This window comes from Cyanistes caeruleus, chromosome 14 (genome assembly GCF_971803275.1).
Source record: "Cyanistes caeruleus chromosome 14, bCyaCae1.hap1.1, whole genome shotgun sequence".
Taxonomy (NCBI): Eukaryota; Metazoa; Chordata; class Aves; order Passeriformes; family Paridae; genus Cyanistes; species Cyanistes caeruleus.
In genome coordinates this window covers 3,705,577-3,718,945 of record NC_141714.1, presented here as the reverse complement: position 1 = coordinate 3,718,945, position 13,369 = coordinate 3,705,577, and the positions used below count along the sequence as shown (strand labels likewise).

At 42.1% G+C, this 13,369-nt stretch overlaps 1 long non-coding RNA gene across 2 annotated transcripts in view; it reads right to left on the bottom strand.

The window, feature by feature from the left end:
• The window catches only part of LOC111929324 (uncharacterized), a 45,448-nt gene extending 37,218 nt beyond the window's left edge, over positions 1-8,230 (bottom strand). The window contains exons 1-5 of one of the 2 annotated variants that reach the window (XR_015276528.1): positions 8,065-8,230; positions 7,398-7,447; positions 5,966-6,126; positions 4,627-4,675; positions 2,565-2,789 (exon numbers count right to left, since the gene is read on the bottom strand). This is a non-coding gene — a long non-coding RNA (uncharacterized LOC111929324). Of the gene's footprint in view, positions 1-2,564; positions 2,790-4,626; positions 4,676-5,965; positions 6,127-7,397; positions 7,448-8,064 lie in introns of those variants that run through there. The other variant, XR_015276529.1, reaches the window with a different exon arrangement.
• Between the last annotated feature and the right edge of the window lie 5,139 nt (positions 8,231-13,369).

Below are 13,369 nucleotides of genomic sequence, written 5' to 3'. Positions count from 1 at the left end.
TGTGTCTACAGCTGCCTGCAGCAAAACCTGCTTTTCTGGAGCACTTTTGCCCCCTGTCTTGAGTGTTCTGTTGAATGAATAGTGGGTGCTTTATGTCACTTTATTGCTGAATGGAGCAGTCTACTTAGCATGAACTTTTTGATGGCCCTACCTTCTGAAATGGTGTGCAGAGGTTTTGTGGATTATGCATTAGTCCCCTTTAACTTTCCACTTGAAGATAACACGGGCAGCAGCAGGTCTAATAAAGACTGAGCAGAGAGAGGCAAGGCAGCACCAAAACCCTGAAATTTTTGCTCACAGAAATAATTTCAAGCTTAGAGTGCCTCACCTAAGTGTGATATATGGCATCACATCTGGGGCAGATGTTTGGTGATATTTCTTCAATTTTTCTCAACTCTCCTTTGAATACTGGGAAATTTCCCCTTGGTTACTCCCCAGTGTTTTCAATCTGCAACAGCTCCTGTACTTAAACATTCAAATAGTGAAAATCTTGCACTAGGTCCACTTGCTCTCTTAGCAGAGGTTTTAAAAGATGCCTGTGAGTTGAGAATCCCTTTAAAACTGTGATAGCCACATAAAAATTTCTTTAAAATATGCCCAGCCTGCTCAGAATGCCACAAGGGTAAGTATTAACTCTTGTTTCTCTTCAATCTTTTGCACTGAGGTCACACTGGGGCATCATCCCAGGTTTTTGTTTATTTTCACTGAGCAAATTTTGAAATATTTAAATTTAAAAAACTAAACAAACAAAAATCCAAACCAAACAAAAAAATCCCAACAAATGGTGGGACAGAATGCCAAGAAAACTTGAAACTCAGGATTTGAATACTGAAATAAAATATTCATCTTCCTGTTGCACAAAACCAGTCCAACTTTTATCACTGGTGCTCATCCTAGGAATCATCTCATGGTATTTGCCCCCATAACGTCCAAGGTATCTTATGGACATTTCTGGATCATTGGTTAAATTTTAGGATAAACTGACACAGAATTTTTAGGATGGTGCTGGGAAATAATGAAGTGTTCATCAGAGTAAATGATCTTCCAACAAAGAGCTGAAGTAGCCTGGTGACAATTAAGAGCCACAGTGAAAATTAAGAGAGGCATTAAAGGATATCAATCCCATGAATACTGACACGGATATTTCTGCTGTCAGCTGACAAAAACAAAGTAATTAATTGTTCTAGTAAATAAGGTGATGAAGAGACACACACACAGAGCCTGGAATGAAAAAAGCAACACATGCAGGACATGTCCTCTCTTTAAAGAGTCATTCTCAATGCTAAAGCTGATTTGATGGGGACAAAAGGAATAGCACAGATGAATCAAGGTCAGAAAGGTGAGTAAAAATAAGACAGTTATTATGTCTTTTCTGAAAGCAGAAGCAGATTAGAAAATAGGTCAGGGAGTGCAGGGAAAACGTTATTTGTATTCTGTCAATTTGCAAAGGACATTCAAAACTGAATGCAATGAATTTGTAGTAACCTCTTATTCTAGTCCTGGGGAGTGATGTATTCCATATTATTTCCTTTTATTACTAGTACTACATTATATTTTTAAAAATATTTTCCTGCCAAAATCAAAATCCTATGGTGATGAATGCTGCACAACCAAGCAGTAGGAGAAAGTTTCTGCTGTGAGGACTGTGGGACACAAACAAAAAGTAGGAGCACTGGCAGGAGGAGGGGATGGGATTTGTCAGGAGCCGTGTGGCAAGGCAGGAAATAAAGCTTTTCTCCATTTCCCAAAGCGGTGCCATACCCAGGAAAGACACAGGCACTTAGCAGAGCCACTAAATATTGCTCCCCCAATGTGTCAAAGTGGTTGTCTGATAACAGACATTTCTTTAGTTGTTTGGAAATTGGTAATTCAGAGTTTTATCCACTACCTGCTGTCTTGGGTTTAGCCTGAATTCCTCAAGAAATAAATCTAAAGTGTACTGAGGGAGCTGTTTAGTCTAGAGAAGACTGAGAAAGGATGTCATTAATTCACATAAATATCTCCAAGGAGTGTCAGGGGATGGTGCCAGACTCTTTTCAGTGGTGCCCAGCAACAGAACGAGGTGTAAGTTTATAAATAAAACACAAGAAGCTCCACCTCAGCACGAGGATGAGCTTTCCATGGAGAGTGCCAGAGCACTGGAACAGCTGCCCAGGGAGCTGTGGCATCTCTGGATTCATCCAAATCCCACCTGGATGTGTCCCTGTGTCACCTGCTTTGGGTGACCCTGCCCTGGTGGGGGGGATGGGGCCAGTCTGGACCATCTCCAGGGGTTCCTTCCAAGCTCAGCTGTTCTGGGATTCTGTGCTGCCTGGGGAGGTGGAGAGGGACAGGGAAAAGCGCTCAGTTCACTCCCGACTCCCAGAGCTCAGACAAATCTCACACAGGGGCAGAATTCTCAGATGTTCTGTGTTTTCAGACTTTCATTGATGAGGACAACTCATGTAAAAAGCCCACACCATCTTCCTCTCTAAGAGCCCAGGCATCACTTCCATCTCCCACCATCACTTCCATCTTTTACAGACAGCCAGGATTTCCCACCTTTCACACTGGAAATGTCAATAGACTTTCTACCTCTATAGGAACTCTTTACTCATAATAATTATTGCAACCTGTGCACAGAAACAGCTGATTTGCAGCTCATAAATAAGCCTTAAATGCATATCTCCATTTAATTCAAGAGGAGGTGGTTGGGGCAAATCCTAAAATCACTGCTGCCTTTCCACACTGTTCATTGAGGGATGTGCTCCCAGAGCGCTGCTGGCTCTGCCTTGCTTCTAAAAACATTTCTGCAAAAATGGATGGACAGACAAACCCAAAATCTGTTGTTAGCAACTGGGTAGTGAAGCAAAGCTCTCAAAATTATACCCATAAATGTATTTTTAGTGCAAAAACACCTCTTATATAAAAAGGCTTGATTTAAAAAAAAAACCAAACAAAACCTGCTAATTTTAATTGTTTTAAATTGACCCTACAATATATTTTCCTTAAAATGAAGTAATATATTTTAGGTAAACATATAAAAAAAAGAAAAAAAAATGTGTTTCAAGTAATAATTTTTTTTTTAAAAAAAATCATAGTAAGTATATTTAACTTGATTTGAATACCTCTGTGTTGGCTATAGAAAGTAAGGATTTCCACAGTAAGAGATATTATCACAATCTGATTTTGAAAACAATGTGAGGTTGCCTTAAGATTGTATTTTTCTTCGATTATATGAGGAAAAGATAAATGCAACTAATTTTTTACATACACACAAAAATGCACTAAAAGCCATAGGAATTGTATTGTTTTGCTTTCAAAGACATTTAAAATTAGTTTTGCATTCAAGAGCTTATTGCCTTTCCCACAGACTTCCTCCAAATTCCTGCAGCATGTAAGGGAAATGCTCCCTAGAATGCAGATTTCCTGGTGGATGTGTGGATTATTTTTCCTTAATCTCAAGTATCAATGACTGGAATCTTATCCTAAATAAGGAGCTGACATGTGTAACTAATTTTCAAAAGAACTTTCTTTAAGCTTATTACCAAAGCAACTGCTTTCATTCTTAAGATTTGGGCAGTGTAAGTAAAGGTAATTCTTTTACCACCCCACATAAAATGCTTTATTATGCTGTGTACTAGCCAAAAAAAATTAGTAAATTCTGATATATTCACAAAAATTACTTCACTGTTTTATCACTTTATTTCTAGTCAGTATTTATTGTGGAATAATGCAGGAAAAAGTTTTCAGTGTGTTGCATTTGCCATTAGACATATTCAAATGAACTGTTTCTATCCTTAAAATATTCAGCCACTGACTAAGATGCAATAAAACATTAATATAGTTAAAAACCTAAATTCTTGAGTTTTGGCTGTGTAGATTTTTTGTGGTTTAATTTTTATTGCTATCTTTGGTTTTTAACCTCTTCATGTGAGTTTTCAAAAGAGAGAATCAAAGCAGAAAGGAACAGATCAAGATTGGAACAGAATGAGAGCAGGGGCACAGTGTTTAGAATTTAACAAGGCCAGTGATAAAAAACTTCTGATCATACAATGATTTGTTTCCATGGGAGATACAGCTCTCAGGATCATTTTTTAACACTATAATTTATAATACTTCACATAGTTTTGAAATTATTTTTTTTCTCCTCTCAATACCTGTTGGTGTTTAATTTTCACAGGATTTTTTTATTGAGCTGAGCCACTACAATGACACTTTAGGAACTTTAAGGTGGCTTTCTGTGCACTGCTTTGCCCATAAATGCTGCAGAGAAATGGAAATAGGAAGTCCTCTAAAATACACACTGCTCCTGCACAATGAAGTTATTAAAACTGTAGATACACAGCCTGCAGGTTAAGCTGCTCTATAATAAGAGGAGCTGTATTCAGCAGCTACAAAGGCACAGAATAATTTCTTTCAGAGGCAAAGACATTCCTGGATGGAAATGAGCGCAGGAAAATTCTCTGATATTAATTATTTTACTATTTGTTCATTGGGCCAAAATGGATGGAATTATGTATAAACATTCTTAATTTGACTTTTCCTCTCAGCCACTTGGCAGTAGTTCTGGCTGCTTCTGGAAGGAGCCAGGTTAAAGCTTGAGGGTTACACAACAATTTAGGAAAAAAGTAGGAGATAATTTACCTTCTGCCCTTCCTTCTTTCCTTTCCTTCCTCCCTCCTTGTCTCTTTCCCTGAAAAAGTTAAATTAGAGTTGTTTACAATATCAGACCAAGATATGAAAATATTCATAGTGAGTTGAACTTCTGGAATCTTAATTAATCATGTGCATTGTTTATGAAAGTTCTGTAAATATTTCTTGCAGGGACAGCCAGTGAAATTATCACTGCCATTTAGAAGGTTTTCGAGATACTTTAACTTTTGCTTTAGAGAAGGAAGCAGCTGAAACCTCTGGATGTAGGAATCCACATGACCAGAAAAAACCTGAGGATTTTACCCACTGTGCTCACTCAAGGCTGAGGGATGGTAGACAGGAATTTACCTGAAAACTCACACCAGTCAGGGAGCTCCCCTTTCTGGTAGTTTCTTTGCAGGAACAGGACATGGAATTACTGAAAAGTAGTAAAATGCCGTGAGACTCGCTGGGCAAGCAGCTGAGCAGTAACAAACAGGACCTGCATCAGTAGCTGTATTGTAGACTATTTTCTCAACCTAAATATATTTATGCAAGCATGCTCAAGGCTGAACCCTCTCTTTTGTTGCTGGGCCACAGATCAGTCTGCTCCTGATTTAAAATGCATGGCTAAGTTTAAAACTTTAGTAAGGGCCAATCTCTGAATAATCCTTTAAGGATTATTGTAATTAAGGGACTAATCCTTAGATGCTTCTTAATTTGTGTCCGTTTTAAAATCGAGTGCCACTTCTTTCATCACAAAAGAGAGAAGAAGAGCTGAAAATGACAAAGGTTTAAATATTAACAGCCTTTCCTGTCACCTCATGCATCTGAGCAACCCAAACAGGTAGAATATTTAAAACCAGGAGGTCATTAAAACCAAACCCGAGCACAGAACCCCAGCCCACAAAAAAACACGACTGAAAACCAAGAGGGATTTTAAACCTGGGGATGTGTTGATGGTGACAAATATTCTGTGCACAGATAAGGCAAACAGAGTTTAAGGACAGACATTTCAACTTGTGAACGCTCTTTGCATGAGCCCTCAAATGCTTGTTTGCATCAACCCTCCCCTTCTCCCCAGTAGAAGCCTGTTTGAAGAATACATCAGTGGCAGCAGTTTTTCTAATCACCCCAGCACTTATATTTATTGTTTATTATGGAAAGAGTGAATTGGGCAACCCAAGTTGGAAAATTTAGCAGAGAGGGAGATGTTAAAATAATCAAATTCTTGATACACATGAAGGAAGTTTCATGGTATAATCTAAGGAATGTTGAGGCTGAAGAACCAGGAAAAGGAAGCAAAGGGGTTGCTGGGCTAAAACACCTGCCAGCAGTGCACTGGCTGTACCTGGGATCAGCTGCCATTGCTTAAAGGTGCTCATGATCTCCGCAGTGTAAAAAAGGAGGCAGGAAAACCACGCAGTGCTACAAGGCTTGGGAACAGCCTCTCTTCCCAATTCCAGTCTAGATCTGGGCAAGACACAGACCTGGATGCCTCTGTTCCTGCATCTGTAAAACAAGAATGTTTATAAATATTTACAAAGGAACAAAAAACAAGCCCACCCTAGGGATTGCTATTACGAGCAGAAAGAGAGGTGAGAAACAAGCAGCTGATGCATCTCGTGCTGTGTTACATTTGTGTGGACATGCAGCACTGGAAACTGTGTGAGTTGGAACAGGAGTGAGAAATCATTAGGGGATGTGGGAAAAGGCTCACTCTTGTTTATACCCCTTGGAAATAGCATATCTTATTTTTATTTCTCCCTGAAACATGTAAGTATTACAAGATTCCATGCTGGATGTTTTGGCAAGCCTGCAAGGGCAGGTGTTCAACATTCTACGAGCTCCATAAGGATGATTGCTCCATGATACACATTTATCTTTAATATAGTTTACAGAATTGGGGTTTTTGTTGTTGTTGTTATTTTTTGTGGGGTTTTTTCCCTTTTCTCTGTGACGGATTACATTGTGCTTTATGGAAATGTAACATTTTGTATGAATGGCTGGCAGCAGCCATGTTGCATAGCAATGAGCAAGACAAAGTAGCTCCACTCTTATTTGCAACTGGCTCAGACCTTTCCATTAGCAAATTAAAATCTGTTCAAATTTATTTACTAATATATTAGGAGAAGCTTCAGGCTAACCCCTGTTGACCTGTATTATATAGCAAACAACTGTAGCAGTGAAAATAATTAATAGAATGCATTGCACCTCCTGCTTGTTTCTCCATCACAGCCCGGGGTCGGCTGCAAAGTGGGTTTGCCATCTGCATTCTGTTACAAGGCCACATTTACTTAAAAATTATCAATTATATTCTGAAATTACTTCTTTTAATTGAACTCTCTCTATTCAAGGCTTCCCCTGTTTTAAAAGCTTCTGAAAGCACGTACATAAAAATGTTTTCCTTTTCAAAACTTAAGGGGAACTTGCTGAATTACCTGTGGATGCAAAAGGAGCAAATATGCAAGAACAATTCCTTGTTACATCAGTTATTCATTATTATTATTATTATTATTATTATTCCACACTTGTGTCATTCAGGTGGAAAGTATTGCAAGACATTTTTTTGTTTTGTTTTTGCTATTATAATGTTTTCCAGAGAAGCTGTAGCTGCCCCATCCCTGGAATTGTCCAAGGCTGGGTCAAATGGGGCTTGGAGCAACCTGTGATAGTGGAAGGTGGAACTGGATGAGCTTTAATGTCCCTTCCCAAACCATTCTCTGATTCTGTGGATGAGAAAGAAACACAACTGGTGTTCATTAAAAAGCTTGGAGTGTTACCGTCATTCAGCCTCTTCATCCTGAAGAACAGCTAATTCTGAGGTCTTCATCTAATGGTTAAAGGAGAAAGCGATTATGAGACATAGAATGATAAAAAAAGGAGTTGTGGGGAAAAAAATGCATTTTCCAGCTGCACAGACTGAAGTTTAGGTGCCAATAAAGTAAATGCTGGGGGTGTGTAGATGCTTCCTTTCTATCAACTCAAGCAGTACAATAAAAGTTGTCAGAGAGTGATCAGCTGGTAAGTCTTAACCCTACACAACAAGCTTTAAGAAGGAAGTCAGTGTGCCACTTTAACATCTCAGTGAAATTTTTTTTTATATGTATATAGATATAGAAATAAATTTGCACATTAATGGCCATGGTGACAAATTTCACACAGTGAATGTAGGCCTATTTCATTATTATACAAACAAAACCAATCATGATCTCTGGAAAACATACATTTCTAGACAATTTACTTAGTTTTTGATAACTTCCTTTCTGTATAAAGGCAAACAAATTAATTAATGAGCGCCAGATCATCACCCTTCAAATGTCTTTAGAAAAAGAGATTGTTAGCAATCTTATGTTTATTTCTATAAACAATAGAAGATCTCTGAAATAATTAGATAATCTAGTCTGATTAGGTGTTTAATATATAGAAAGAAGGGGTATCAGTCATTACAGGTCGCTGTTGACCTCTTGTGGTCCCATTCTGTGGTTACAAGAAAACTCTAAGGCCAGCCAGGAGTTGGATATCGATGCTCCTTGTGGGTTCCTTCCAACTCAGGATATTCTATGATTCTGCAATTCCTTGATAGCCAGAAAATCCCTGGAATTTTCCCTTTAATCTTAAAAAGAAAAAACCCAGTATTATTTCTGCAGCATAAGACTGGAATATTAATCAAAATTCTTAACAATTGTGTTTAAATTCATTCAATATTAAAAAAAAAAAAAAGAAATAGAAAAGGACTCTCACTGCAGTAGCCAGCTCTTTCTTTTCCAAAATGGAAAAGAACAGAAATTACAAGAAAAAAAAAAAATCGAAAAGGATACAATACAACACTATGTTCTTCCTCTCTATTAAGCATTCAGCTAACCAAGAAGTAACAATTAGCAGCAGGAGAAAAGGCAATCAGTGATGAGCTGTGTAATTACTGGTCTCATCTGGAGAGCAGTGAATCCAACGGGGATCAGTCCACTGCTTCCAGCAGTTTGACTGGAGTTCTGCTGGGTCAACTTATTTACACGGCAGTCTTACCCTAGCAGGCAGGCAAACACAGGCAATTAATTATTTCCTTATCACCGGTATTAATATTGTGTTTGAATGTGTTAATCTCTTCAAACAAAGCTTGTGAGAGACAGTGTTTTGTTTTGGAGGGGAAACAGGGGGGGGAGGAAGATGAGAAACAAAATAATGAAGATCCAGATTACTTCCAGCACTGATAAATCAGCATTTAGGCCCCTCCATGGGAAAGAAGCTGTTCTAAGCAATCATTCCCTCTGGAAGCTCTACAAGCTCTTAACTTTCTGTGCTAGTGAAAGATTATCTGTTAAAAATTCTATCTCTATATTCAAGTGAAAAAAAACTTGTTTAGAAACTCCTGCTGGCATATTGTCTGCTTTCTCACAAAGAAAACCAAACCCAAACATGTTAATAAACAGTTGAAAGAAAGCAGCATAGTTCTAATTGTTACTAAAAAATATAAACACAGCAGAAGCCCCCTCCATCTCAATAAGAGCAATTGGAATATTACTAAAAAAGCAAAAGTCTGTTGAGCTACACATATTTAATAAGAAGATTTAAATTTGCACTTTTATCCTAAGCAGGAATAAGGACAACAGTAGGTGATCCTATGGGGTTTTTCTTCTCTGCAATTTCATGTTCCTGCTACCTGTAAAGATAAAGCAATCCAACATATCCCAACATATCCCAACATGAAAACACGGGCATTGCTCTAAAAGCAAATGAATATTCTATACAATTGCTAAGCGAAAATAATTAATTAAAAATCAATAGATGCTGTTGTGTCTGGTATCCCTGTTTTACCTCCTGGCAGCCACACAGTGCCTGGTTCAACCACTGTGACCTCTCTGCGGTTCCAGGCTGCAAAACAGTGCCCAGCTGGTTTTCCCTGGCTGCGAGGGTGAATGGGCAAACAAGAACCCTCTCCTAAGGAAATGAACATAATCCTAAACTGATTTAAAGAAACGGAATTCTGGTAATTCACAGAAATGCCACGAGGTGGCAAGTTAGGACTGCATTAAGTGCCTTGTACTCTCACAACTGCAGCGAGGGAAAAATCAAACTGCAATCGCTGGGATGGGAAAGGTGCCTTCATAAGAACCATTTATGCAATCTAATGTTCCTATCAAAAACAAAAGGAGTTTTGAATAACAACAATAATTTTGGAATTATTTCCTTTCTCTGTCTTTAAACTTAACAGGATTCTCTCACACACTTCTCCATGGGAAGGGTTGTCAAGCACTGGAACAGGCTTGGAGGTGGGTGGTGAAGTCTCCATCCCTGGAATTGTTCAAAAAACACATGGATATGGCAGTTAAGGACATGGCTTAGTGGTGAGCATGGTGACAGTGCTGTTGGTTGGTGATCCTCAAGGTCTTTTCCATCCTTAATGGAAAATGGATTCTATAATTCTGTTTTCCACAGTCGTTTCCATTTTGTTTTAAATAATAGCAAAAATAAAGAACCTCATATCACAGTTTTTTAACTGTGTAATTACAAAATATATATATATGACTGTTCACTTTCAGTGGAATGGACCCAAAACTACGTGATTCAACTGCAAGTAAATGTTTTTTCTTTCTTGAGTACCAAGCCATGGTAGTTATGGGAATATGTGCCAGGAAATGTTTAGCATCTGTATGCACACATTTGTATCTGAGAATCTCCACCTTACACCAGAATTGCTCAAGTGCCAAAAATCCCATGACTTTCTGAAAAATCCCCCTTTCTGACAAGGGGAATCTTTGTGCCTTTAATTGATGAAGGGAACCACAGGAGCATTCCCAGCTCCTCACTGGGAGCAGGACAGCTCGTTAGTGGTACACCACCACCAAGAGTTTATGGTTTATTGTTAAATGTGAATACGTCCTATTAACAGCATGAATTTACTTGAAAATTGTCTTCTTGAGAAAACAGAAGGGAACAAAACTGTTCTTGCAGTTCTGCCATGGAGATTCTTCGCTTGTTTTTTCTCCTGTTTTCCAGACAAGCGATGCTCTGAAGCAACTGGAGCAGGTGACCTTTGGGCCTAAGGAGTGACTGATGTCTCCCCCCCATTCCAAGTCTCTTCCAGCCCTGTCTCCCCCCAGTCCCAGTTTGCCCAGTCCCAGTTTGCCCAGTCCCAGTTTCCCCCAGTCCCAGTTTCCCTCAGTCCCAGTTTCCCCCAGTCCCAGTTTCCCTCAGTCCCAGTTTCCCCCAGTCCCAGTTTCCCTCAGTCCCAGTTTCCCCAATCCCAGTTTCCCCAATCCCAGTTTGCCCAGTCCCAGTTTGCCCCAATCCCAGTTTCCCCAGTCCCAGTTTCCCCAAACCCAGTTTCCCCAGACCCAGTTTCCCCAGTTTCCCCCAGTCCCAGTCTCCCTCAGTCCCAGTTTCCCCAATCCCAGTTTCCCCAGTCCCAGTTTCCCCAGTCCCAGTTTCCCCAGTCCCAGTTTCCCCCAGTCCCAGTTTCCCCAGTCCCAGTTTCCCCAGTCCCAGTTTCCCCAATCCCAGTTCCCCCAGTCCCAGTTTCCCCAATCCCAGTTTCCCCAGTCCCAGTTTCCCCAGTCCCAGTTCCCCCAGTCCCAGTTCCCCCAGTCCCAGTTTCGCCGCTCCCGGGCTCTCCCCGCCTCAGGTCCCTCAGTCCCGGCCCGGCAGCGCCCCCTGGCGGCCCGCGCCCCACAGCCCCGCCCCGCTCCCGCCTGGCCCCGCCTCCAGACTCCGCCCCCGCCGCCGATTGGCGGGAGGTGCCGGGACGGGCAGAGGCCACGCCCCGCAGTTATTGAGGGTCTGGTGGGGGCTGCGCCAAGATGGCGGCCGGCCGGGGGCCGGGGCCGGAGCGGTAGGGCAGAGAGTCCCCGCGCACCTCGCCCTCTCCTTCTCAGCCCTGGAGGAGGCGGGCAGCTCCGGCTATCCGCCGCCTCACCGGGACGCAGCTGCGCGACGACCCCAGCAGCGACACGGCGGCAGCGGGTGAGTGGGCTCCGGCTGTGGCAGCCGCTGGGGACGGGCGGTGCGGGGGCCGTGAGGGGAGGCAGGGGAGGGCTGCGGGGGTGACACGGGTGAGGAGCAGGGGCCCCGCTGTGTGAGGGCGCTGGGGACAGCGGGGAGGCTCCGCGGTGGGCAGCTCTCCCTGCAGGCTGCGGACCGGGCTCTGGAGGACCTGGGGCTCCCATTTTCCGTGTGTAAGGTGTGGAAGTTGTGCCCGGAGCAGGGTGTGCAGCGTGAGGGGAGCTCCCGAGTTGGCGCTCGTGGGAATCAGCTCCGAGCTGTGGTCGGGTTGTACTTTTAGGATTTGGAATCCCAGTGAGGTTGTACTGCCTGGGATACCCCGGTCCGTCCATCTCAACTCGGCAGGAACACGTTCCAAATGCGGATGCGAGGGATGTGTGAGCGTGGCAGATTGTAAAAGTAAACCTTGGACAGCTGCACAAGCAGGGCAGAGTAAAGCCACTCCATACAGATCACTGTACTAGTGGGAAAGCCCGAAGGAGCAAATTTCTTGATAACATGCACATAAAGAGCTCTTCACATAACACCAAATGAAATTCTGGCCAAGGAATTGTTCCCGAGTGCTAATTATTTAAGTAATTTTTTTTTTCCAAATGTGTTTTCTAACAGATGGATGCCAGTGGAGAAGGGAAACTGCTGGGGATGAGAAGATCACTGTTGAAGCAGAGCACACTGCAAACATGACATCCTCTTTCATGCTTGAAGCTGGATAAATCTCCCTGTCTAAGCAGGTGGAAAGTGAAACCCACGCCTGGAGTAATTCTGGTGGTTTCTGTGGTTAATCCGCAGGTGCTGCTCCTCACTCCTCAGAGACTCATGGCACCTCTGGGCTTTGCTCTCTTTGTTTTGGTGATCTCAGTAGCACATTTTACGCTGAAGTGTGGTCCAGCAGCCCTGGGGCAGCTCAAAATCCTGCTTCACCTTCATTGCTGGCATTTCTTGTCTGGACAGTTTGGTTTTACTTGATGCCTTGTGCTCAAATGCCCTTCCTTACTCCTGCTCTTGCTGAGGACACAGTGGGTTGGAGCTGGGCCCTGCCTGGAGCAGAGAAGGATGGGATTGCAAGTAGCTTCCTTTCAAACTGGGAAAACACAAGGAGCCTGATGAGACAGGCAGAGACTGTGCCCAGTGCCTGGCAGTCTGCCTTTGTCACAGCTCCAGGGTGTGTCTGCTCCTGCAGCCCCTCCCTCTCTGCCTATCCCCTGCCCCTGGGATCTGTATTTCCTGAAAATAAATGGAATTTCACCCTTCAAGAGTTTGCTTCAAAGTGACAGAGGAAAAGCTTAATAAAAATGCCAAGGTCACATTTTCCTTCTCTCCTAAAATAATATGACAGATCCAATATCTGCATTATTAATTATGAGTGTGAGCTTGTTTCCTTTTTAGGGACTTTCTGATTTACCTGGGGCTCTTTTTCTCATGCTACAGAAGCACATGGCTGCAGCCACTCCTGAAAGTCTGTGGGCAGCAGCTCTCTAGGACTAGTAGTTATTTATTGTCTTGGCTAAAGATGCCCTCACACTGCAAAAATTGCTGTATGAATGTTCCTCTCTTGGCAAACACTGTATTTTGACAAAAGCCTCTGTGTTTCGCAGAAAAATCACTTTGCAAAGAACATTTATCACTCAGTTTTGAACTGGAGCAATCCTCAGGCTGAGCAGAGACAAGCAGGATTTCTCCCAACAGCCCCACTGTCCTCACCTGCCATTGGCAGTCCAAGATAAAGCTGCAAAGACATTGCTGCAAAATGTCACTA